The sequence below is a fragment of the Wasmannia auropunctata genome, unplaced genomic scaffold (genome assembly GCF_000956235.1).
Source record: "Wasmannia auropunctata unplaced genomic scaffold, wasmannia.A_1.0 LD335207.1, whole genome shotgun sequence".
NCBI lineage: Eukaryota > Metazoa > Arthropoda > Insecta > Hymenoptera > Formicidae > Wasmannia > Wasmannia auropunctata.
This window is the reverse complement of record NW_012027683.1, coordinates 529,003-554,067: the sequence shown is the minus strand read 5'-3', so window position 1 is coordinate 554,067 and position 25,065 is coordinate 529,003. Positions and strand designations below refer to the sequence as shown.

Below are 25,065 nucleotides of genomic sequence, written 5' to 3'. Positions count from 1 at the left end.
ATACTTGACTTTTAACAAAGTATTCTTTACAGAACTACTTGGCGGTGCTTGATTCGTGATATATATTTTCTGTATAGATATCATATCCTGAAAATTTTCATTTTAATAAATAAGCTTTTCTCTTTGCATTACGAGTGCCGTGCGCGATCAAAAAAATTTAACATGATCTCTCTCTCTCTCTCTCTATCTCTATCTCTATCTCTGCGCGACTAGCAAAATTATGATGCTCGCCGTGCAACACGCCTCTGCGGAAGCGACTCGATCGAACTGTTTACTTCTTGCGGTATAGGAAATTGGATCTGACAATACGCCGGTCCCTGAAAGCTCGTTCGAGATGGTCTTTTACCGAGTTTGTTTCCACGGCGAAGCAAATTACGTTTAAACCGCGCCGGTCTTCCTCGTCGTGCTGTTATTCGCGTCCGTTTAATCCTCCTGATCGAAACGTTTACGCGCCTCTCTGCGGTTACCATCGAAAAATAATCGACTTTATTACTTGGGCCCGTTGCCGGTAAATGCAGCGACGGGAATCCTGCGATTCCTGCGGGCTATTCAGAGCGTGGCTTTCGCGGGAGAAAGATCAAAGTCTCCGCAAAAAGACAAGAAAAAAAAGAGGGGAATGCACCGCGTCATAATTGTTGTCTCTATGCGGAAAGTATAACTGTGCGAAAAAATTGACGGATGCACGGAGCCTCCCGGCTATTCTTAAACGTCTACGATCGCATGAGTCTCGGTGACACTTCATTTGTATAAATTACGCTTACTTTTGTTTTTTTTTCTCATTAACGCAAAATGAAGGAAAATTTGAAAATTGCTCTGAGAAAATTCTCTAACGCGTGTAAAGTAAAATGTGCTGTGCTGATTGCGTGTCTGATTGTGAGGACGTTTACGCGAGAGAACGGAAGAAACGCCGAGTGTGTTTTATCGCGGCGTCGCTAAAGATGTACCGCGGCGCGTCGTAACTGCGAATTAATACCGTTCGTGGTCGATCACGATTCCGCGTCGAGTATCGCGCTAATTACACGAAGCCGAGCAAGTTCACGGTAACGTAACGCGAGAAGGTTACTGTTACTTTTCCTGGTCTTCCATCCTTGCCCCCTCCGCCTGCCTCCTCCTCCCCCCTCCCTCTTTCTCCTCGTCGGCTTCTTTGTCGTCTTCCCCCTTTCGATGGAACGCAGCGTGAAGATAGGGAAGAGAAGAGAATGACGAAGTCGAGGAAGGAGGGAGACGCCGAGAGAAAAGAGTTGGTCCTCGAACTGACATTCGGATCGCCTCTCGCGATACTCGTACATAACACAGCAAGTCCTCTTCCCCGTCCCTCCCTCCCTCCCTCGCTACCCTCCTCGCCTCTTCGCCTCTCCTTGGACTCCTCGCTGAAACAGAGAGAAGAAGTGCAGCAGCAACGGCGGCGGCAGGAACATCGACTCTTCTGGGTTGCAGGAGTTGCGGTACTGGTCTAAGGGAATTACCGTTAGAAGAGCTGCACTCGCCTTACGTACTTCCTAGACTCCATGTTACACATATATACCTGCGCCTTCTGCACGGTCTCTGCGTATATGCACCGACACACGTACAGCGGGGATACACGATCAAACACACATGGGGCTTTGCGCACGCGGTAATACCATGTACAGTGTGTGCGTCAATATATACGCGGTGCGGCCGTGCTTCCAGTTCCCGGCTGGGACGGTGCTCGTTCTTCTCCATTTGCTCGCTTTTGTAGGTGGAACTCTGGTAGCCGCGCGCCACGGACGACGCTACAGCATTCAATCTATTCGGACACTCGATCATCTTGGCCGATTGTGCGATCGAGCACGTTCGTGCTAAACTTTGATGTTTCTGTGTCAAATTCGCACCGCGCCGCGCCGCATCGCGCCGCGCACCGACGCGTTTCGCGGATGCGAGTCGAGTTTACTGCAGACGGAGTTCAGCGAACTGCATCGCGCGCGCGATATTGTTGCGAAGGTATCCTACTGTTCGAGGCAGCAATGAAGAGAGAATGTAGCTATATTGCGACGTGCATAGTTTTGAAAAATAATTAAATGTACCTATATATTGTTAGTGATCCCTAAATATATGAATACGAATAGAAAGGAATTTACGATATCACAACATTGCATTACGCGTTACATTCGTAATTTAAAAATGACGCAAGTCTTGCCGCTAAACATAACGAATCGTACAGAAGTATAATTCCATGATGAGTTCACTTTCATAATTTATATACCGTTATCTCTTAAACGAATATACGCGAGTTTGCGGGTTGCGAGTTATCCGTTCATTCCGGCCATTGTTAAATGAAGTCCGATGTGAAGAGATAAAACGCGTGTCGGGAAGGCGTCCGAAATATAGAGCAAACGGTCGCTCGCGGGAAATGGTATGTGAGATTAATCGTCCAGGCACGCGGGAACAAAGGCAAATAAAAAGTTTTTTTGCAGCGCGCGCGGTGCGACGCGGGAATTTTCTCGTTGCCGTTGCCGCAAACGATATTCCCACTTTGGTCCCACGTTCCGCCACACATTGTGCACGTCTGCCTGGTTGGAGTGCCTCTTCTTCTTCTTCTTTCCTCTCGCTCCGCGTCTCCGCGTCCCTGAACCTCACACTTGGCCACTCGGTCATTGTTCGGCTTACAATGAACCGTTTCGATATATATCCTACGTGCACTTAAGTGCCCACACGTACGTGGCGAGCCGGTGCACTTTCCCTGCGAGTGTATGTGTGCGGCGCGGCATACGCTTCCGAGAAAGAAAGAGAGCGAGAGAGAGAGAAAGACTTATACGCGTCCTTATATATTACCTTCTGGTAGCCGACGCTTTAATTAGTACCGTGGCCCCTATGATTGGCAGAGTCAAAATCGACGTAGCCTACCGCAAGACGCGCTACTGCACAATAGAAATATGATTGAGAAACGATTCCGTTGGTTTCTGCTGCACGTCGTTCGGTTATTCCTCGCGCTCTTCGCTCGTGCTGACCGCACGGAAAAGCACCGCGGTCTCGTTAATTCGTGGCGCGACTGCGGAACTAATAGCTCGCTTTCTGCCAAGGGTATTAGGTACCATCGAAAGCCGACAGCGATCGAAGTCTTTCAAGATCCTCGAACGGCAAAGTTATTTTTAACGCCGATCAATATATGCACATAATATTTCTAGTTTTCTGCAAAGAGCAATTTTACTCTGAGTGGTATTTTGATTTGATTAATTATAATTTAATTAATAAAAATTAATTTTTATTGATTAAATTATATGTTAATTAATTACGGTAATTTTCCATATGCATAAATATTTCAGATTGCTCTTACAAAAAAATATATAATTTAGATTATATAGAAAATATTCATATATAATTTATCTAATACAATTATTGATTTTATTCTTCATTTATGTACTGTTTTTTTTATATAGGGGGAGACATTTATTCCTGTAGTTATTTTTATTATTTTGGATTTATCGTTTTTTGTATAACATAATAAACGTAAAATTGGTTTGTCCCAATTTATCTGCTCTTTGAAGGTCGGCTGCCGTGCATACCTACTCGCGTTCGATACGGTTGTCAATTGCCTTAGAGTACGAACCAAAAATCTTGACCTCTTTTATGAGGAGTTAATCGAATAGACCGAAGCAAGTAATAACTTTTGTAACCACAGCCTGTTCACTTCCATGCAAGTCGTCAACGCGGTCCGATATTTTTGTTAATATTAATAATTAAAGAAACATATCTCCATAATGTCTAATCTTATAATCTTTTATAATCTTCAGATGCCCAGATTATGAGAAAAGAATAATAATAGCAACCGCTCGGATATATAATTCATCTCTTTGGAGTTTTATTCAAAGGAATTGGATTAGATATTTTAATTGCTGTACTACTTTAACATCCAGAGAGATTGAGAGCAATTTATGAAAAGCTTTAAGAATAGGATTAGCCTCTGAAAATATATAACTGGACTTAATACTCATTATGAAACTTAAGATTCGATTACAGTTAAGGCGCATACAAAGCCTCCCCGATCATCAAGGTTATCAAACATTCTGTAAATTCATATACCTGTCTCGCTATTTTCATTCGTCTCAACCCAACCGTGAACCGCGCATCAAATTAGTGATACGGCCATCTCCGACCGTTATATTAACGTAACGAATCGAGCGTATTCAGGGAAATACCTTTGTCGACCCTGACATAACGGAAGACACACTCCGGGTATCCCCTTGACCAACGAAAGCACGTAGTCCTGCTCGCGGCCATGTAAAGCATGAAAAGGCACTACCAGGTATGTAGAATGCGCAGAGCCGTGCAACGCGCGAGATCAACAAGAGTTAGACGGCATGCGCGCGCTCACCGTACAAACATACGAGAATGAATTATTTCTGATCGCGTGTCGATTTTGCAACGTCCGATGCGAATTAATGAGCGTAAAGCGGGTCGATTTCGTGCCGTTCTCCCGTTCGACGCGAGGCAGGGACTTTGCTTTTTCGCCAACGTCGTTATTATGAGTCGCCTTGCCCGAAGCAAAGCCGTCGTTACACCGTGTATTGGCTCACGCTCGTGGCCACGCGAGCCGGATTAATTAGCGTACAACGTTAATTATCGTCGTTACAGAAGGTCCAGCGGCCGTGAAAGTGTCAGGCGACCGTACCGGATTTCTTTATGTGCTGAAAAAGAACATCGCTTAGCGACGCGTGGAGTCGCGAACGATTTTATGCGCGTCGCGTGTGCATCCGCCATCTTATTATGCGGAGGCGTGGAATTTATAATTATACTTAATTGTCCTAATTATCATAATCTTGATCAATCTAGATTAGCCAGAATCGAAAAATTGCTGTTTCAAAAGGTATCTCTATAGTATCTCTATAGTAACCGATCATTTGAAATTCTAATTAAACTATGTTTAAAGATTGCTATTTTCAATCGTTTAGAGTACAAATATCAAGGTTGAAAAATCGGGAATTTAAAATGATATCTTTCATCGCCTCTTTCATTAAGCGCGCGTGAAATTGTAATTAAAAACGACTATGATGTCGATCACAATTTAGATAACAACTACGAAATTAAAGAATCGCTGTCCGAAAGGTACTTAAAAGTAGATTTCTACGTCTTCTTTTTTTTTTACATCTCTTTTTACGCTTGTCCTTTTAGGGATCAAGTGTTAAAATGTTAAATGCTCGCTGAATTCCGCAGTACAAAACGGGACTCGTAATGACCACATAGTTAGCGCCGCGAAACTTTGCGCGGCCACGTGCTCGTTAGGAGATACACACGCGTACGTGCGCGTGTTACACGCGCGAACATCGCACCCTTATTACACGAACATCATAACTGGAAATGGATATACGCTTATCCCTCCAACATGTACGCGCCAACACCAATAAACGCTTGTAAGTCGGTGGCTGACCACGAGTGCATACTACTCGTTTGTAATTACGTGTACATTCTATAATTCACGCGCAGTAGCGAGCGATCGTTGCCGCACGACGCCTTATCTTTCGGTTAAATTGTCTTGGAAGGTACATGAAACGTGTCATTTTGGACATAGTATAATTATTGATAATATCCTTCCCTTATTACACAGCCGCATTCAATATAATAGCAGCCCGTTCAATATAAAACCATCAATCAAAATCTATAAAAGAGAAATTAATTCTCAGAAGATTGCAAAATTAAATATAATTTCAGATTTAGAAAGGTGATCTAATTATAATTGCAGATATCAGATTGTAGTAATTAATTTTTTCTTTGCACTGAATTTTTCAATATGATAAAATTATCAATTAGATTGATGTCCTGGTATTCCTTTTAAGGATTGAGTTTAGATTAGAAAAAAAAAAGATCGATAATAATTGACAAGAAGCTACAGAAAACGCGGAACAATATATGTAGATAACAACTGTGATAGATTAATAAATTATAGTTTTACTTTATGGTTTTTCTTTCTCTCTGATTCTGATACATTCTAGCATATCTTGATTCGACGTAATTTAATCCATATTGATGTAATTTAATCAGATCTATACTGAATGCCATTTTGGCTTACTCTGACCTACTCTGGCATACTTTGATGCAGCTTGATTTATCTCAACTGTAATTCTGGCAAACACACACACACATACACACCCGGCATACTTGCGCCGCGGAACTCTGAGAACGCGCGCAAGCACGTAACGAAATCTCGTGCGAACCGCGCGCGAATTTATGCGGCCGGGCTGCAGAAGGCCGACGAATGGTCGGAGTGAAAACACGTCGGTTGTATAAATTTCGCATGTAGCGCGGGTGTATGTGCCGCATGCATTACGCGTATACATCCACCGCGCGTGCAGTGGATGCCACGCCCCTGTTACAGGAGGATCGTAACCTATCCCCGGGGTTGTGGCGGTTAGTATGGTTATCATCGCATAACGTACACACTTGTAAAGCCCCACGTAATACAACCGCGGAACGGAGATCGACCGGGCGCGTACGAGTCTGCGAGCGTATCTCGTTTGTAATTAGCGCCCCGGAACACATCGGGAGAACGAGCCCGCGCCCGCGTGGGTGCGCGACGCGCGGTGGTGTGGTGTGTGTGCGCTCATTGGCGTATTAAACGTGCACGTAATACGGTAATATTTGCGCGGTTTAGACGCAATTAAGCGATCGTGCCGTTCAGGTTCTCACGGGTCCCCTTTCCTTCTCCGCCGCCGCGCCGCGCGCGATATTCGCGACCGGTAGGACCTCTCGCACGCCGCCGCGTGCGTATACGCTGAAAATATCGAGCGAAACGGCCGCTCTTGACTCGAGCGAATGTCGATTATTACTGTCGAGGAAAGGCAACCTTCGGCGGGTTCGCGGGTGGTCGCGGGAGCATGACATACGACGCGATAATTCTTCTGTTCCGCTTTCGAAGGGACTTCGTGTAATTTTGACGTTTCAGCCTTCAAGATTTATACTCGAGTAATTTTTACTCCTCTGGTTTGTCATTAGGGAGCGTAATGACGTACTTTGTTTTACTCCTTTATCCACGATGCTTGAGAATAATTCAAGTTTTGCCAACTTCGTAAATTCTTGAACGAACAAGGGTTCACCTCTCTGTGAACCTAGCGCCCTCATCACTAAAAAGAAAATTCGACTATATGCCATAATTAAGTGTTTATTTATTGCTGATTTATTACTCTGGTCGCGAATTTATTATATTAATTTCCTTTGAATGGGTAGGAGCAATAAATTCGCGATTAGAGTAATAAATTAGTAATAAATGAACACTTAATTATAGTATACAGTTGAACTTTTTTTTAGAGGCGGGGATACCGGTCTTAGAGGTCAAGGTTTGCGTATGTCTCTTCTATTCTTACGCTTTCTGAGAATATAAGAGGTCGAAAATTTCTTAGACTTTTTTAGATAGCTAATTTAGAAATAATTTTCTGTAAACTTTGGCTTCTTTATCAGTTTATATGAACACAGATATTATTTTGACTTCATCGTTCTGTTCAACTCGCTCCACTTCTGTCGACGGTTAGACTAAACGTGCTTACGTTCGCCGCTACGAAGCCAGATATCAGGTTACTGGTTTCGTTCTTCTCACTTCTTTCGTCACTATTTGTATCCTTTTTTATTCGTGGTAGAGAATATAATATAAGCCTATTTAGATGAAAATTTTTTTAGCATTGCTCTATTGCATTATATAAAGATTGTTGTTGATCTTTATGATAAGGCATTCTAAACAAATATTAATACTATTACTATTAATTCTATTGCACACAAATTTCATGATTATTAAAATTTGCGAAAAAGATTTTGAATTAAAATATAAAGTATGTTATCGAGAGAGAAAGATAAATGTCACGGAGTCTTAAGTATCTCTCTTTGAGATAAGAAATACGTCGCCAATCGTATATAAACTATTCTCGCATGATAGTTTGAGTGTCATTCTAAGTAGACCTTAAGGCACGTTACTCTTATCGGATCACTAACGATGCTGACGACGCTCGACGGTGAGGGTAGCAACATTGTCCGACCGTTGCGAGTTGAAACCAAAGACGATCTCGAAAAGTGATTCCACACGAACGAATCGTCGAGCCCACCACGTTCCGTAGCCTCAGTTCGTCTTCTCTTCTCGAGCGTGCTGGTTCGTTCTTCATGCCAGCTCGCTTCGTTCCAATATTTCGCCATCGATCCTATTGGTATCGCGATTGGAGAGTGAAAATTGGACGTCTTATCGATCTCTCACCTCGCGAATTAATTGGTGATAGTAGGATTTGTCGTCAGATTTCAGGTATCTATTTTTCTGTTGAAGAAGACATTGAATCTCTATCGTATACTTTCTTCATATTATCGTACTATTAGCTTTCTTTTTCTTAATTAAACAGATTCAAGCTTCGTTCTCGATCACCTGACCGGGAGTGTGACAATGAAAGTGCTGTGTAGTTTCCACGTCCGCACAGGTATTCTCTGGTGACGTCGTCATCGGATGAAGTCGTTCGTGCGATCAATCAAGCTTCCGACAAAACCCGAACCATTCGTCACAATGACTGGAAGCGAGTCTTTGGAAATATGGGGCCCTCTTTATCTAGGAATTATTCTATTTTGGTATACTTTACAAGAAATCACGCATTAATCAAGATTTATTTATGATTAAATTAATATATAATTTTTTATATTATTTTTATTATATAGATATATTTTCTATCTCTGTAGATTCTTAATTATGTTCTCGTTTTTTCTGTCACTTTCCTGTCTGCTTGCGGAATGCTAATCGCTTCACATCAGCTTTACAAATATCTTTATAAACTTAATAATACTTCGGTATCCTTACTCATCTCTATTTTACCTCGTCATCTCAGCATTGGAAAAATCAGCTTCTATCTCGCATGACTCTTAAAACTAACGAGGCATCATGGGATAATTAGTTGTCGGAATTCATCAGCTATAACGTTTCACCTTGAGCCACGAGCGGTAAATGCATTCGTAAGTAATCTTGCTCCTATTTGCACATCATTAAAATTCTTACGCGGCTGTGTGACAAAAACGCGATCGGTCTACGTCGTCTACGATCTTATTCAGTAAAGTAACATCCATACTTCTTCGTTTGCAATTTAAGTGCAAAGTAGGTTTTTCTCTTTGAAAAGACATTACGTTACATTACGTCGGTATTATTACGTCGATATTACATTCGATAACTATACGAGGAAGTAGTAGAGGGTGGTCTCAAAGGAAAAGTATGTATGCTATACGTCGTATACAAATGTTGGAAGTTGTAATACGTGCGTTCGGCCATATTTAATGGCGATAACGGCTCCGCTAAATACCGATCCAACGATTCTACTTCCTTCGGGCAGCGCGATGGAATGATCCATGGATCGAAGCATGCAGTGCAATTGGTAACCTCCGCTTCCATGTTCTATAAGATCTTTTGTCCTTTTATGAGTAAATATAAAATGGATCGAATCGCTGCATACATATATATATATTTTTTAATATCTATATATTTTATTATCAACAAAAATACAAATTGGATTATTATTAATGGAAAATTATATTCTAATAAATTATTGGTAATATAATTCAGTTATATTGTTAATGGAAATAACGATAAAATTTGTTCAGCAAATATGTTGTATATATCCTGTGTATTTAAATATGAGAATTTTTATGAGAGTTTACAGTATCGCATTATGTGTAATGCAAAGAATCGAACGCACGTACATTCTCTTTCGCTGGTTTTTGCCCGGCATTGTCGTAAGGTGAACGAACGAAATGGCTTCTAAGAAGCTGATCGGCTCGTTCGTGATTGAATGTCGGATCGGAAGAAACGATCGTATTGTAAGCCGCGCCGCGGGATGGTACCGGGCAAAAATATCGAGACGAAAAGCCGAGAAGTCGCGAAGCGGAACAGTGTCATTTATAAATCATTCGATAGCACGGTCTTTTCGACGTGGATTGTTTCGCGTTTCTCGAGAGAGCTTGCTAACTTCCATCGATTTTATCCTCCGTCGTTTTATCCCTTATGCACCGCATCGAGTATCTTCCCCTTACTATCGAATCGCTAAACATTTACGACAGGCCGTGCGCTGTATATTTTCGTTTTCGGAGCCATCGAGTGCTCTATCAAATAAATCATTGGCGTTACTGTCGCCTTTGACACTCACGTAATGTAAAGTTAAAGCGACACGTCGAAAGTATACACGCGTATATGTATTTGTCGGCTCATCCAGTCAAGTACGCGACATATATTTCGTCTTTCTTTCACGTACGTGCGAGAGCGATATTTTTACGACGCCTGTGTCGGTGTGTTATTGTGCTCGATAGGATATGGCCTTATCTCTCCGCGCACATGAGTGCGGCACGTTGTGCCCGCTGCCAGGAAGGAAATTGCATCACGCACGCGTCTGCGCTCGCAAAGCGCGGGACACGCGACAGATTCCTCTGGTTGCTGCGAAAGAATCGCGTCGTAAAAAAAAAAGCGCAAGAGTTTTGCAAGAGTTGTGCAAGCTCTCGAGAGCGGCGATAAAAACGCCCTCGTCCAGCTACGAAAATTATGCTCGGCGCCTCTCGCTGCGTTGGTTTCAAGGAGAAACTCTTCTCACGCTATTTTCCGTCGATGTGTATAAAACTTGCGTTCATCTAATTTACGATCGTTAACCGGCGCGCAACTTTTAATGCGCGCGTATGAAATCGGGGCCGGGTATACACGCTTTTAAGCCTTTAAGCGATATTCGATCGCGAAAGATTCTTTCGCGGCGAAGTGTACGAATTCTCCTCTCGCGGGTCTCGTACGATCGCGCGCATACGAAACGTCTGAATCACACGCGTGATTTCCACCGAAAGGAAAGTGATTCCGTCATCGAGACGCGAACGACCTCCTCGCCGGCGCGCGGCGTAACGATCCTTTCTCCGCCGATAAAGAAAAAGGGAAAGGTCTATTACTATTTTATTAAAATTCACTCTCGCCACTTTTCGCGCCCGTCAGCTGAGCGCGAACGTCGGTCGGGCGCTCACGGTAGAAAGACGATTGTGCGACTCCGCATTTTATTGCGTTTCGTGAAAGGAACACCAAGGTTCCCTTCCTTTCAGTTTTCACGACGACGCGAACGTGTATATCGAAATTCTCTTAAGCGCATACAAATGCGTCCTCGCCTATGCATATTCATGCTTCCCGGACGCGCAGCTACTGATGTTCGAAATAATTACTTTGTCTACTGCAGGGCGCAAAGGGTCTTATTCGTCGACGTGATCGCGGTACGGAATTTCCTTACCGCAAAACTCTTAACGCACGTTCATCTCTGTATATCCTCCAGGAGTATAAGATATTCAAGTGGATAGTTACAGGGGCAAGAGTCACGTAACGTTCTCACGAAAGCCGGATTATCACGTAGATAAATGACCATTTTCCAGTCTATCGTATATACGTTATACGACGCTGCGATAGCGTACGGAGAAAGGAACGCCTTATCATTCATTGAACTTGCAACTGCATAATCTTGGAACGTTATAAATATGATATGTACTCGCCATCTACCTGCTTCTGATAAAGCGAACGCTCTTTCGCTGTCGTGTTTTATCATGACGATTCCGATGTGTCGATAAGACGGTGGGAGTTTGTGCGCGCGCGAGCGTGTTTGCATACCAGGCCAAGCACAGGCATACCGGCCGCACTTATTACTGGAGATTGCACGTTACCTCTCGTTACATCTTACACGGTGGTGCATGCAGCAATGCATACGTACATTAAGTACGCCGCAGTCGCCGCCGCATATACGGCCGCAAATCTAATTAGTTGTACTTTCGAACTCAGTCGATTATGCATTGGCCCAATCGAGTCGCTCATTCCGTTATGTTGGCCTTGTAACATTCTTGCGCGCATTAGTTGATCGACAGTAAATATACGGCAAAGACGAGCGGAGATTGATCGGTGTCGTAAAAATCGAAGGGGAAGTTCAACGCTCACTCGATTACAAGAGAATTTTATTGCCGCGTTTAACGGTTATATAAGACAATAAAAGTATTGTGAGTTTATAGATCGTAGAACCTTGATAAATACTCGCGTAAATGCACAGCCGTTATCCGTTCCGCTAAATTTATTTTGACACTTTAAAGAGACGCCGGAGCGTTTCACACTTGGCTTTTCTTCCTTCGCACAAGTCGCCTCGAAAGTTTCTCGCAGTAAACAAATTTTATTTCTCTTTTTTTTTTCCGCGCCGTGTACCGCAATTAAGTCCCGCCTTTGCTCAGACAACCCGCCGCTGCACGTCACAGAACGCAAATCACTTGCGTGACTCTATTTTGCTTTCTCCCTTTTTTTTTTTACTCCGATTTCGTCCCGTCGGCACTGCGTCTCACTTTTATCAGCACTGACGGTCCGCCTTATCGCTAACAACTTCTCGCTGCGAACTTCTCGTTGCACTAACAATTCTTTGCGCGTCTTAAACGTATTGTGGAACGTTCTTTGTCTTTAGCATCATCTCGCGTTTTATTATCTTCAATTTTTTCTTGCGGAATCTCTCCAGACGATGATTTACGCAAAACCGCTTTCTACTTTTTCCTTCTTTACACGCTACGTTTTTTCCTCAAACCAATCTTTCTCTCACAAGTACAAAGTGGACAAAATAGCTATTTCTAATTTCATAAAATATTTTAAAAGAAGAAAAAAATATTTTTCAATTTCTCACGTTGTTTTTCATTTCATTTTCGTGGTCGAATGCGGAGCTGCGGAAAGGGTGCGTCCCAAGAGAGTTCCCGACGTTTTCTCGCTGCGAGGTATTTTTTTTTCGACGTAGGAATGACCGCGACGGTGCATATCACCAATTTTATCGTGATAGGAATACGAAGGTTTCTCCTTCACGGAGAATCCTCCGTCATAATTTCCTGATCTGGTGTGATGTGCCGTAGTGGTTTTTCCTGCGTTGGCTGTCCGTCATCCGTCATGATTCGAGAGAAGACATTCCTCGTGTCGAAGAAGATTGCGATATCGTAAAGATGTAGTGGCGCGACGCATCGCACGAAGATAGCCATTAAGGACTATTGAAAGGCGTCTTTATAGCGTTGGTTAATAATCCATTCTACATTCGGGGAATTAAGCTGAGTGTAGATGAACGACGCAAGTAAGATATATCGATAAGAGTTACGTCACATTTTCTGTTCAGCATAATCACATTCAGACGAATAACTTGTATTGACTGTATTAATTTTGACGGAGCGATTTTCTACATCTTCATCAGGATCTTATTCCTATTTAATCTTTAATAGCATTGTAATTTATTCGTAATTATTTATTTATGAGTACACTAATTAATAGAAGTTCGGTTTGTTTTTTCGATAATAATTATGACACGATGTAATTTCGCAAGTAATATGCTTCAGGATGTATTATAATATATTTATCTTCTGTAGCATTAAAATTATTAATCCGACAGTGCGCATCCGTATGAGCGATTGTAATAATCTTATCGGCCATGACCGACTACACGAGGATTGATTAAATCGCACGGACCCCAGCGAACTTGAATAAACTCGTTTCGAGCGTGGAATCCGCTTATGTCTCATTTCGTCCCGGTTTTCGTCCGCGTCTCTCGTTTATTTCTCGAAGATACACCAATACACGCGGCCGGGAGCTCGCGTGACTTCCGGCGCGTGTACCCGATCGTGTAATCCGTGAAAGATAATTAACACGCGTTCGTTACGCCTCCTCTCTTTCTCTCTCTCTCCCCTTCGATTTGCGCCCGTCAAAGAAGCGCGCGCGCGTTCGGTCCGTTTGGTGCGTAATAAATGATCATGCGGGACCGCAAGGCGTGCTTTTCCGATATAGTAGCCCTTCGCCGACGCAAGCGTGCCTTAATAACGCAATATCGTTCCCCGGAATTTTTTGATTATCATCGTAAGGTGGGACGAGTTTATTAATGGCACAGTTGCACGTAGCGATACTTTTTTTTCCCATCGTTTGTTGATTAATGATGAGACTCGAAAAAACACGTGTATGTTGAATGTTACTTATTGGCGTATTGTATATCTCTACAAAAAATGTAACGTGTTAAAGAAAAAGGACGAGTGTAAATGAAATATGTATTTAATTTATCCCGCCCTTAATTTCCGCGGCACGTTCCTGATAATGGTGGTCCTGATAATGCACATTGTTGGCATATCTCAGAGGAGTATGCAATTACGACTGTCCATCATGATACTTATAAGAGTAGATACTGTATGTAAATAAAATAAGTCACGTTAGAGTATCGTGGTCAAGGCCGGCCGTCCATGGAAAATGGACAGCTTGAATTAAAACCATGTGTCAAGATACACGTTTTAACCGGAGATACCCGTTGAAACATCTAATTACTTTCACGCACAGCAGCAAAAACGGCCTACATCTCCGATCGCCACGGAAACGCGATAGTTTATCGACGAAAGTCGACTATTCCGACTTCGCGTTTGCCGATCTAAAGCAGGTCGGCTAGCATTAGACACGCCTCGAGGCCCGTAATTATTAACGCGCTGATGGTAAACGAACGGTATCATTTGGTATGCATCGTCATTGCCAGTGTTTAACTTTTACCGCAGAAAATTGCGCGACAGGTATCCTGCGACACATGCCGCTGATTAAACTTTTTCTTTCGAAAATTCGATTTTTTAATAGAAGATTAAATGATGTGGCAATGAATACGTTTTGCGTATGAAAACTGTATCAAATTTAATTATTGCGATACCGAAATTATATATTATTATATTAAAATTATGATAATATTCTTATTAATTATTCAAAATATTAATATATAATTAATATAATCGTTGCATTTTATATAGAGGTGTATCACATCTAAATGTGTCGAAAATTAAATTTGGCCGAAAATACATCTTCAAACCAAAATATCGTCGCGCAGTGAAAAAGTGTGCGTTTCCGGCCGGGTTCTACTTGCTTTTTTATTTTCGTCTCGAGTGCGGGTAACACACACGTGCGGAGAAGAAAAAAAAAGTAAGTGACTTCGGTGAGCCTACCCGTGCAGGAATATATACACACAGGGTGACTTGGTGATTTACGAGCGGCGATTTCTCGTGCTCGGCCTCTTCTCTCGCGTCCTGTCGATCCGTTCGATAGATTCGAGTCCGGAACAAGGGAGAGTACTCGATAGATCGAGGCGCGATTAACGCGACGGCGAAGTCAATTTCGACCTACGAGGGTATTCGGACTGATTGCAAAAGTCTCCATCGCGCGCGCGCGATTCTGCCGCGTTACGAATGTAACGTCGAGGTATCTTATTTCATTACATATCATGTCCGGTATCGAATTATCTTTCGAACAATCGCGCGTATATCACATGGCCGAATGTAGGTGTTTTCGAATAATGTGCAATAATTGGTACCAAAGGCGTCACAAGTTTAACATTTCAATACAATTAACATTTCATGTACAATTCCGACTGAAATATTGAGCGTTATGATTGTAATAATAATTGTGTTTAATATTTAAAATTTTAGACAAAGCTGAAAAAATATTATCTGTACTTGTCTGTACATTAATCTGTACATTAATAAACATTTAATCGGGGAGACCAAAAAAAATTATTTCTAAAAGGTATAGAGAGCGATGACTACATTTATCAAAGAGGAAGAGAAAGAGAGAAGAACGAGACGAATTTACAATAACGTGAATGGGATGCAATACGTGGCGTTAGCAAACAAGTTTTATTTTACAGACAAACCCATATACGCGACCGCGCCAAGAAAACCATGAGAAGTCGTATATGTTAAACATTTCGATCGACCATTATATAGGAAGACGATTTTCACTCGCGTGTGTATCACCAGACTTGACTTTCGCACCAGTCGAGCTGTGGGTTCGAGTCGAGCCAACGTGAAAATTGGTACGACGCGCGATGTTTCTCGGCATCGTCATAAAACTTTAACGTCTTCTCGCGAGCCGAGAGTATGTCTTCCCCTTTGACGGAAGTCAAGTACTTTTTATTTATCAGCCAATTCGCCGGTTTTACGTCCGCCCATACACGAGGGAAATACGAACGCGATCTTCGTATCCGAGAGCGAATTTCTCTCTGCACTTCGGACCTGAGAGCCCCAGGCTCTCCCTCGGCCGCGGCATAATGCAAGCATCATTCTTGTTGTTATTATCATTATTTAGGATCCACAACCGCTCTTGCGTTGATCGGGGCATCGCTCGATATGAAACCGTTTCAGCAACACACCGTAAAGACGCCAACGACGCGGCTCTTCGCACTCTTTATTTTCCTTCGCCGAGGTGAGACTTTCCTCCTCGTCCGCGCTCGTTACGCGAAATTGGCTTATTTGCAAGCGATCCTGTCGAGCGTAGGTGGTGGTGGTGTGCGACGGCGACATGACCAACAGAAAAAACGTAACGGCAAGTGAGCGCTCTCCCTTCGCGAAACGCAGTCTGAATTACGCTAATTAGCCGCGTCTCGTGCATGCAAAAAGTTTCGCAGCCGCTGTGTGTATGTATGCACGTGTGTTTCGCCGAGTTCTTATTTTATAATTTACTCTCAAGGTATCATTCGAGACTATGAGAGTCAGCAACATATAAAACTTACATTTTAATATTTACTTTAGTAATACGAACGGTACTTCTGCTCCGTTCCTTATAATATCTTATAAAAACTTTCGAATGTAATTATTGAAAAGATAACAAGAAAAGTCTTGCGTTGTTGCGCGGAAGTGTACGGTCGGTCGATAATAGAAATGTAGACGTATTATACTTCGAAACGGAGAACGATACTTGTATTATTCTGTCTTGTTTTCTTTAAGTATATAGTCCTTCGTACAGAAATATGCAATGCGCACGAGCGCTCCAAGATAAGCGCTCCTTTTTTCTATCTTTCTGGGTTACCGTTGTTTGTTATTGCATACAGTCTACGTTATAAGTTGTTAGACGCGGAACGCCGAGAGCGATTTACTAGCTACTTGGCAACACGCGACTAGAAAGTTGCTCGTGCTTTGATCGCCTAACATATAAATCGAGCATTGTTCGTATAACTGCCTGCTTGCCGCGCCGCGCCGTTTTCTTTCTAATTGCATTCGAATTCCGTTTTCAAGAGAGAGAGAGAGAGAGAAAGAGAGAAAGAGAAAGAAAGGGACAGATGAAGAGAAGGAGAAAGAGAGAGCATTTAGATGCGATACACACTTATCGTATCGCGTTCGAGCGTTATGGAATGCGTTATAATTCGCGAACGTGAACTTGCAACGTTAGAAATTGCGCGCAAGTTATTTCGTTTGTGATTTAAGTCCGTATTTAGCCGCGTTTCTGCCAAAGAATTTAGTTGAAACTGTTGATAGTTTTCATATAGTTTAACAATTGCATTTTGAAAAAAACTCAAATGTGTGTGAAATTTTTCTTGGAATACACAGTTTTGATTTCTGGAGGATTGTACAAGTACATATTTAATGACTTTTGGATCTCGTATCGGTTGAATATTAAAATTGCGAAAGATTAATGTATTACGAATAGAATTAACCCCCCATATTTTAGGCGATGCTAATGAGTTCGTAAAACGTGACTATAGTTTGCCGAAATTTACTCGAAATAAGCAGAACATAATAACCAATGTACAGTTACGTCATGATGTATACATTTCCACGAATTGAGCTTGCACGCGACGCTCGGTATGTATTTGGCCTTCGTTTTTGCATCGTTTGGCATGCTACTGTTTACACGCGGTCATATTGTTATCATTCACGCGGCGAGATTCAAAGCGGCAGGTAGCGGGCCCGAGCCGTTCCGCGTGTGTGTCGTAGTTTTACTCGGGATACGATCAAGTCAAGTGCCACAAGACGCTAAATGCAATTATTTCCTGTAATTGATTAGAGACCGCACGCGAATGATTTATGATCCCGTAAGCGTATTAAGACGACAGTTATTTATCGAAAGTAGATGTTTCGCGCGTTATTCGTCCGATAGGATAAAGGAGTAAAGTGCGTGCCGCGCATACAATAAAAGATCGGAGACGCCATGTAAAACGCCGCGCGATGATTAATACGAACGTGTACGATCTTCCCATCCCAGGTATCGATTATCAAACCGCGCGCGATCGTAATTAGTATTTTCACGAGTGAGCGTCGGGTTATGAAGAAGCTGCAACGGAGGGACGAGCAGGAGGAAGGAGGAGAAGGCTTGGGAGACGTCGGGCGACAACGGAGCTACTGTAGGGGTGAATAAATTATTTGTAGTTCCATTTGTAGTTGTGCAGAATTAATTGTTTATTTTCGTGACGGTTATATGACGCGTTTCTCGTGCCATTTTGTATCGTCCCTTTTCCTCGAGCCTCCGAAATTAAATCCTCTAATCAAAATGTGACCATTGAACCGTTCGCGTTTCACAATCAGAATAACGTTTCATTCCAAGTATCTTAGCTGACATGCTTCTGAAATGAGAGTCTAGTAACGACTATAAATATATTAGAGCCTTAGGGCGCGATCGTTCGTGCATTATGTAGCACAGTCGTCACAGGCAATCGGAAGTCGCACTTCCGACAGACAATTTGCGCAAATGGAAATTCGATGGCGCGATAGATTTTTTAAAACTTTATATTTGCACGATAAATAGAAGCGAAACATTCCGTTATTTATTTCCTGCGCGGGTAAAAACGTAAGAAACGACAGAGGCATTGAAGCAAATGCGCTCCGTATCATGAATCTACAATTCGTACGTAGGTAATTTGAATAAATCGTATGTACATACATGAATACTTAAAAGTCCTCAAATTTGTGTCCAGAAATCCGTTAAACAAAAAAAAGCATTGATTTGCGCTTTCGCTTTTTATCTAATTGTAAGTAGAAAGTGGAAATGAGCGTTATAAAAAAGAAATTAGTTTCAATCTTTGCTCCTGAGATATTTAACGTGTTATGGCGCTGAAAGTTAATTGGCTTGCCAGGATAATATTTCAGGAGCGGCCTTTGTGCGAGAGAGAGAGAAAAAAAAGAAAATATTATAGTTGTATGAATCGTGTCTTCCGTATTGATTTGTATTGCTAAATCGCTCGGCGAATACACGCGGAGCGATAATAATGGTCCACGTCGGCGGGATGAATACAGAGACGCAGGGAATCTGATTTCTCTTCGATCCGCGAGAGGAAGAGGCCGGTCGGAGAAGGCGAGGTAAGAGAACGAGAGGTGTAAAAGATAGAACGAACACGTAAAGACTTTTGCCCTGCCTAAGGGGGCTGGGATGTAAAAGACAGAGTCATATTAGACTGATGGACGGACGGTGGAGTTATTAATTCTGCCTTTAATGAATTCCCATGCCGTTTTGCGTTTAGCCCCTGGTCTTAAAAGGCGTCAGGTCCTTTAAATGCTAATTCAACTGGATCCAATACCGATTAATTGCCCGCTTATCGATTCGTCGTCCGTTTTTCGTAACGTAAAATAACACAGCCCACCAGCTCTCGCTTTTATTTAGCTGATTTAGCTGTCTGTCGCTCGTGCTCCTTAATTGAATTTCTCCCATTTTGTTTATTTCGGAAGCTGCTCCGCGAGCCTGCAAAGCTTATCGATTTCGGCTCGGTGTATGCATTATGTATCACGCATTTGCAAACTACAATTACATTGTCTTTAAATAGCTCGCAGTTTAAATTCGACGCATATAAAAGACCGTGATCAATGGTTGTTTTTAAAAGCGATACACGTGGAAATTTTCGTTTTATCGTGTCATCGGGAAGGAATGAATAAGTGGCCACGAAATGGCGTAGATAATCGTGAAATATGTTCATTACACGCTGCTGTGTGTGCGTTTCGCAAGACCGATTAATCGTTATAGAAACGCACGCGCGCCAATCATCATTATGAGCATTTAATTATTAATCAATTGCCTGCAAAAGCTGCCGGCATGACTCCGCGTTTGTTCTATAGAATCTATAGCATTATAGCAAATATATTTTTGGATTAATAATATTGCACTGTTTAGAGACTGCAGATGATCTACGATTTATTTAACATACATATTTAAACAACAAAATATTGTGTAATACATTGTTATAACTTATAAAGTAAAAATGTATTATAGCCTAAATGTTGCATATTTAATTTAATGTAAAAAAATTACTGGCTACAAGTTATATCAAAATCATAAATATAGTTCAATTCTTTAGGTATCTCAGAATATAAAGGGAGATTTGCACTATGAGTAAATGATTTCGGAATATGGGAGCTTTGGAACGCGTTCTCGATCATCGCATGACAGACAAATGCATAAGAAAAACAAATACACTCCCATGCAGTGGACGTAGCAATGAAACGCGCATCAATATCTCGATAACCGACAGCTAGAATTTTCCAACGCGGTTAATCGCCGGGCTTACATCTTCGTTAGGCCCGCTTTATCATCCGCGGGCTTGATTAAGGTTCTTTATCAAACACAACGTCATTACTCCGTTTACTAGACTAGCGGCCGAAGAAAACGGCTGCGGTGTGTATTTAACGCGGAATATAAATTACCTTATCGGCCCGCGTCGCTCTTCTCTCCCCCTTTTAACTTTGAATAAACAGGCGCGTATGTACGCGCCTCGCGAAAGCGCATTCAGCGATACGAGAGCGCGCGAGCAACTTGTTATCTCGCGAAACACGCGTATACGACGAACGCGAGCGCGAGCTCAGGATCCGTGACCGTGATCCCGTGGCGATTATCCATAGGATCCACCGCGGATATCTCGTTGCGAGTGCAAGAGAGGGTGGGAGGAAGGGAGGGATAGAGAGAGAAAGAGCATCGATCGTAGATCACCGGATCACCTGCGTTCGCGGTCATTAGGCTAATGTGGGGTTATATGGGCTCCTCCGTGCTTATTTCCGCCTAATCAATCGTCACTGCTGACGTCATCCGCGCCGATGCAGCAGCACTTCTTCTTGTTGCTGCACCGCATACAGACGCGATGAATCGATTTATTTCTGCATACCGACGATTTGTTACGCAGATCGGTAAAAATCACGCGTTTCACGTCTATGCTCAGAGCCGCGAAATGATTATTTTTACGAGTCGTACTTATTTGTTATAAGTCACAATGTCGTACAATTTATGCATTAATAATAGATGTTTACAACTTTAACTAATATTTCGTCGCTGCTATTTCAAAATTAGTTAAATTTTGTTTTTAATCATTATAATTTCACGCAAAATTTTACGTATCGCGTAACTTTTATTTTTAAGATACCAGCTTGATTAATTCTATATACTTGCGAGGCTATAAATTATCGGGAACAGCAATCTGATTTATGCGGATGTACGCCGGCAAAATGATAACTTGAGCTATTAGTCGTTGTTCGTAGCTAATCGGCGGAAGTACAATGCAGGACGTTAGGGATGTGCGGAATAGTAGACTTCTTGGTCGTTAAGGCCGTACGAGGAAGAGATTCTACCATTATCCGTTCGTTCCTTCCCTGAGTATGTATGGCCAGAAAGAATGCCAATGCATCCTAATGAATGTCGATTCGCCGCGAAGATATTAAAGATATGTGTACACGCGCGGGGCCTCTGTGTCCGACAGTATGGTGCGTGCAGGCCGCGACTATACGTATCCCCAAGTCAATAGCGTAAGCGGAAGCCTTGAAATTAATCTAGAGTCGCGTATATTTTTCTACGACGAAAATTCGTATCGTTATAATTATAACTGCGGCGAAAGTCACGGATGTAGAAAAAAATGATTACATTATCGCGCAGGGAACGGTTGACTCATAAAAAAATGCGTCGTGTATTTATCTTATGCGTCAGCTTCAAAATTCGTAATCAGATAAATTAGTGAACGTTGACGGCGCGATGCTTAATAAATGGATTCTTATCTACACCGCCGGTCCGATAAGAAAGATATGCGGCGACACAGCTGCATCTTGTCTATATCCGCAGTGCAAATCGGCTATTATTTGGCTTTCCCTTCGTTGGGAAACTTCCCTTCGTCTACGCCATTGACCCTGGAGGATCTGCGCGTAGTGTCGAAAGAAGCTCTCGTGTGTAAAGCGTACACGCAGGGTGCGTCAAACGGTACCGCAGGAATTTGCGGAATTCCAAGGTTCTTGCGCAGGCTGCGGTGCCACGACGCTACCGCGACGGCGGTGTATCGATCGATCGACCGATCATTGAACGAACGAACGAGCCTCTCGGAAACTTCCCAATTACGCCAGCAGCGAGGAAGCGTCGCTCGTTCGGAGGAGAGAAAACCGGGAAGCGCGGATGCACAATGGTCGGAAATGCATGGTGCAGCATGCAGCATACGTGTCAACGTCGAGATTTATGCGCTCTCGCATGTCGTGTACACGACACTCGTCACGCCGAAGATTTTAATGCGCTTTTTATATTCCGATGTGCGAGCTGCGTATTTCCACTTGAATTCCTATGAAAATAGTAGTCACTTCTAAAGTGGTTTCTTTCAAGATAATTTATTTCCCATATGCTTTTACAGCAATTTCCGAGTTTTTAATTTATTAACTATTTTGCTAAGAATATTTACGTTTGAGTAAATTTATTCATAAATCAGAAACTCTCTACAAGACGGAGACTCTTATATTTTACTTATGCATATGAATATTTTACTCAGACTTGCTTTGAAGACAGAATTAATTAATGTCACTAATGTTTCTTTTTGAAATGTTTTCATTGCTCCCTGTAGTAAGTACAAAATTAACGGTAAGCAAAAAGTGGTAGACCTTTAAATTAATTTCATTTTACGCATTCAATATAGGCAAATCGTATGCGCTTACGTTCAGAGTTCGCGTCGACTAGCTCAGGCACGCCCAACATCAGAAAAACAAATTACATATTTAATAATACATTAATCCATGTCCGTTACATATTTAATAACGAATTATTTATACGATATCGATTGCTTACATTTGAATACGATCTTCATATTAGACAAAGGAAATTTACGAGCATGAGTAATCGTATCTGTGGAAGCAAAATATAGGAAGAATAGATCCTGATTATTCGCTTTTGAAAACACAACATCCTGTTCGGATGTACGTTCACTCACCGAGCGATGCCGTTCTTTCCGCCAGGACGCGAAGCTAAAACTTTATCTCTTACGGGTGAGCTTGTACATATTACGTAAAAGTGCGAGCGGCATCATTGCGTGCACGAGTCGACATAAAACAGCGCGCATATCCAACTTTATAATGCTGATCTCTCTACGTTGCTTCCCTTCTCCCATCTCCCTCTTTCTCTCTCTCTCTCTCCTTCTACTTGCGCGCCAAGTCCTGTCTCCTAGTGGGTTAACGAAGAAAGTATGTGGTGTAACCCACTCGAACTTACGTACCGGCGAAGCGTGGACCGCCTATAACGCGTGGGCAGAGGTGATCCGGTAGCCCACGTGTTCTATCGACGATTAATCCGCTCCGAGATAGGAAATCGATTCACGCCGAACTGATTTAAATCCCTGGCTTCAACCGTGTTATTAAGCAATATATGTAATGTCAGTGTCGTGGGCATTACTATTCTGTTCTGTATTAGTAGAATTTTAACGAAAAGAGTTCCAAAAAATATATTTTTAATAGAAAGATTTTTAATAAAAGAATATTCTTAATGTACTTAATTAACTTTTGCAACTCTAAATTTTAGGAATTTTATATAGGAAAATTTGTTTTAATCGCAATGTAAAGAATTCTGAGAAATATGACACTAATTTTAAATATATATAATAAATATCAAAACTTTTGAAAAAATTTAAAAGTAACTTTAAAAAAATTCCAATCTTCTAAATTACGTTTTTATAAGAAAACTTTTATTTGTTTGAATCTATAATATTATCGAATCCGGGATGTAGAAAAAATTAGCAAAAAATATTTGATATCAATAATTGATTACTATCTGTATCCATTAAAGTCGCGTCGAGTAGATTCGAAATATTACGATAGTAAATCTAGATCGATAGTTTCTCTTACGTTAAAGTATAGCTAAAGTATAGCTTTGGACCAAAGATAACGACGACAGAGTAGTTCGCTCCGAGCGATAGTTTCTCGTTATAATCTCATCGATCAGCGCGTCGCACGGATCGAGGAAATCTGCGGATATTTTACGGGGAGGATTTTCAAAACCGATGAGATCCGCCGGGAGGATTACGAGATCGCGTGTAAGAAGAATTAGGAATTGTCGCGCGTGGGATTCCCGTAAAATAAAGGCGAAAGGCTTCCCGCCTTTTTCGCATCTCCCTCTCATAAATGATCCCGCGATTTCTTCTTTCTTTCTTTCTGCTTCTGCTATTGTCTCTCGCGAGAGAATTCATAATTTAGCATTCCCATGAGATGCCACTTCGCATTACTTTTTTTTTTCGGGACGGCCGTTAACATTTTTTTGAGATCCTACTCGTAAACCTTTTCGCCAGCTCATATTATACGAATCCATTAAAGGCTATAATTATGTCTTCCATTTGTCAGTCAGCCGCGCTTACATCTTCTACATTATGCAACCATAGATGTCAAAACAGTATAATTATTTTACGTATTACTTCGTCATTCACAGACAACCGTGAAAGTAATAAATTTTCACCTATTTCTCGAAAATGTTTTATTACGAGTTCCCCGAGTTTATCCTCAACAATAGAACGATAAACTTAACGTGGCAAACGTAATTCTGCCGATGACAGACTGAAAAATTCTATAACTAATAATGCGGTCGATCTCGCATGTTAGTGCTTATGCAATCGCAATGAAATATCGGAAGACATTACGAAAGACCGCGGTGCAGCTTGTTTACTCCAAGTACGCGAGATGAATCTTCGCGGAAGGTGTGCTACGCGCGCGTGGAAGTATCACTTATTCACGTCTTTTCCTTATACAACGTCACTGGATTGCAGGAATTTCCGTCTTCCTGCCGGCACGCCTTGCGACGCGGATTAATTAAAATTACGAGATGCAATTAGCAGTCGTTACGTGTCGACGTATTATTCGGTGAAAGTGTTGAGAACCTCGACCTATCGTCGTGCGCGCGCGAACGGTCGGTCGGCTCCATTAATCTCGCGAGAGCTATTTTCTTTTTCTCTCCCCTCTCTCTCTCTCTCTCTCTCTCTCTCTGTCTCTCCCCGCTCGTCGGTCGAGCTTATCTTGCGCGGATCTATCTTCCGATACGCGCACGCGTAATAATGCGGATACGAACTATGAAACTATCGGCAGATATCG

The 25,065-nt window shown here is 42.1% G+C and overlaps 1 protein-coding gene across 1 annotated transcript in view; it reads left to right on the top strand.

The window, feature by feature from the left end:
• The first annotated feature begins 15,118 nt into the window (after window positions 1-15,118).
• Window positions 15,119-25,065, top strand: part of LOC105457577 (SH3 and multiple ankyrin repeat domains protein 2) — an 81,401-nt gene continuing 71,454 nt past the window's right edge. Inside the window, exon 1 of the mRNA XM_011702319.1 lies at window positions 15,119-18,122. The gene's annotated coding sequence lies outside the window, so the exon portion shown is untranslated. The remainder of the gene's footprint in view (window positions 18,123-25,065) is intronic.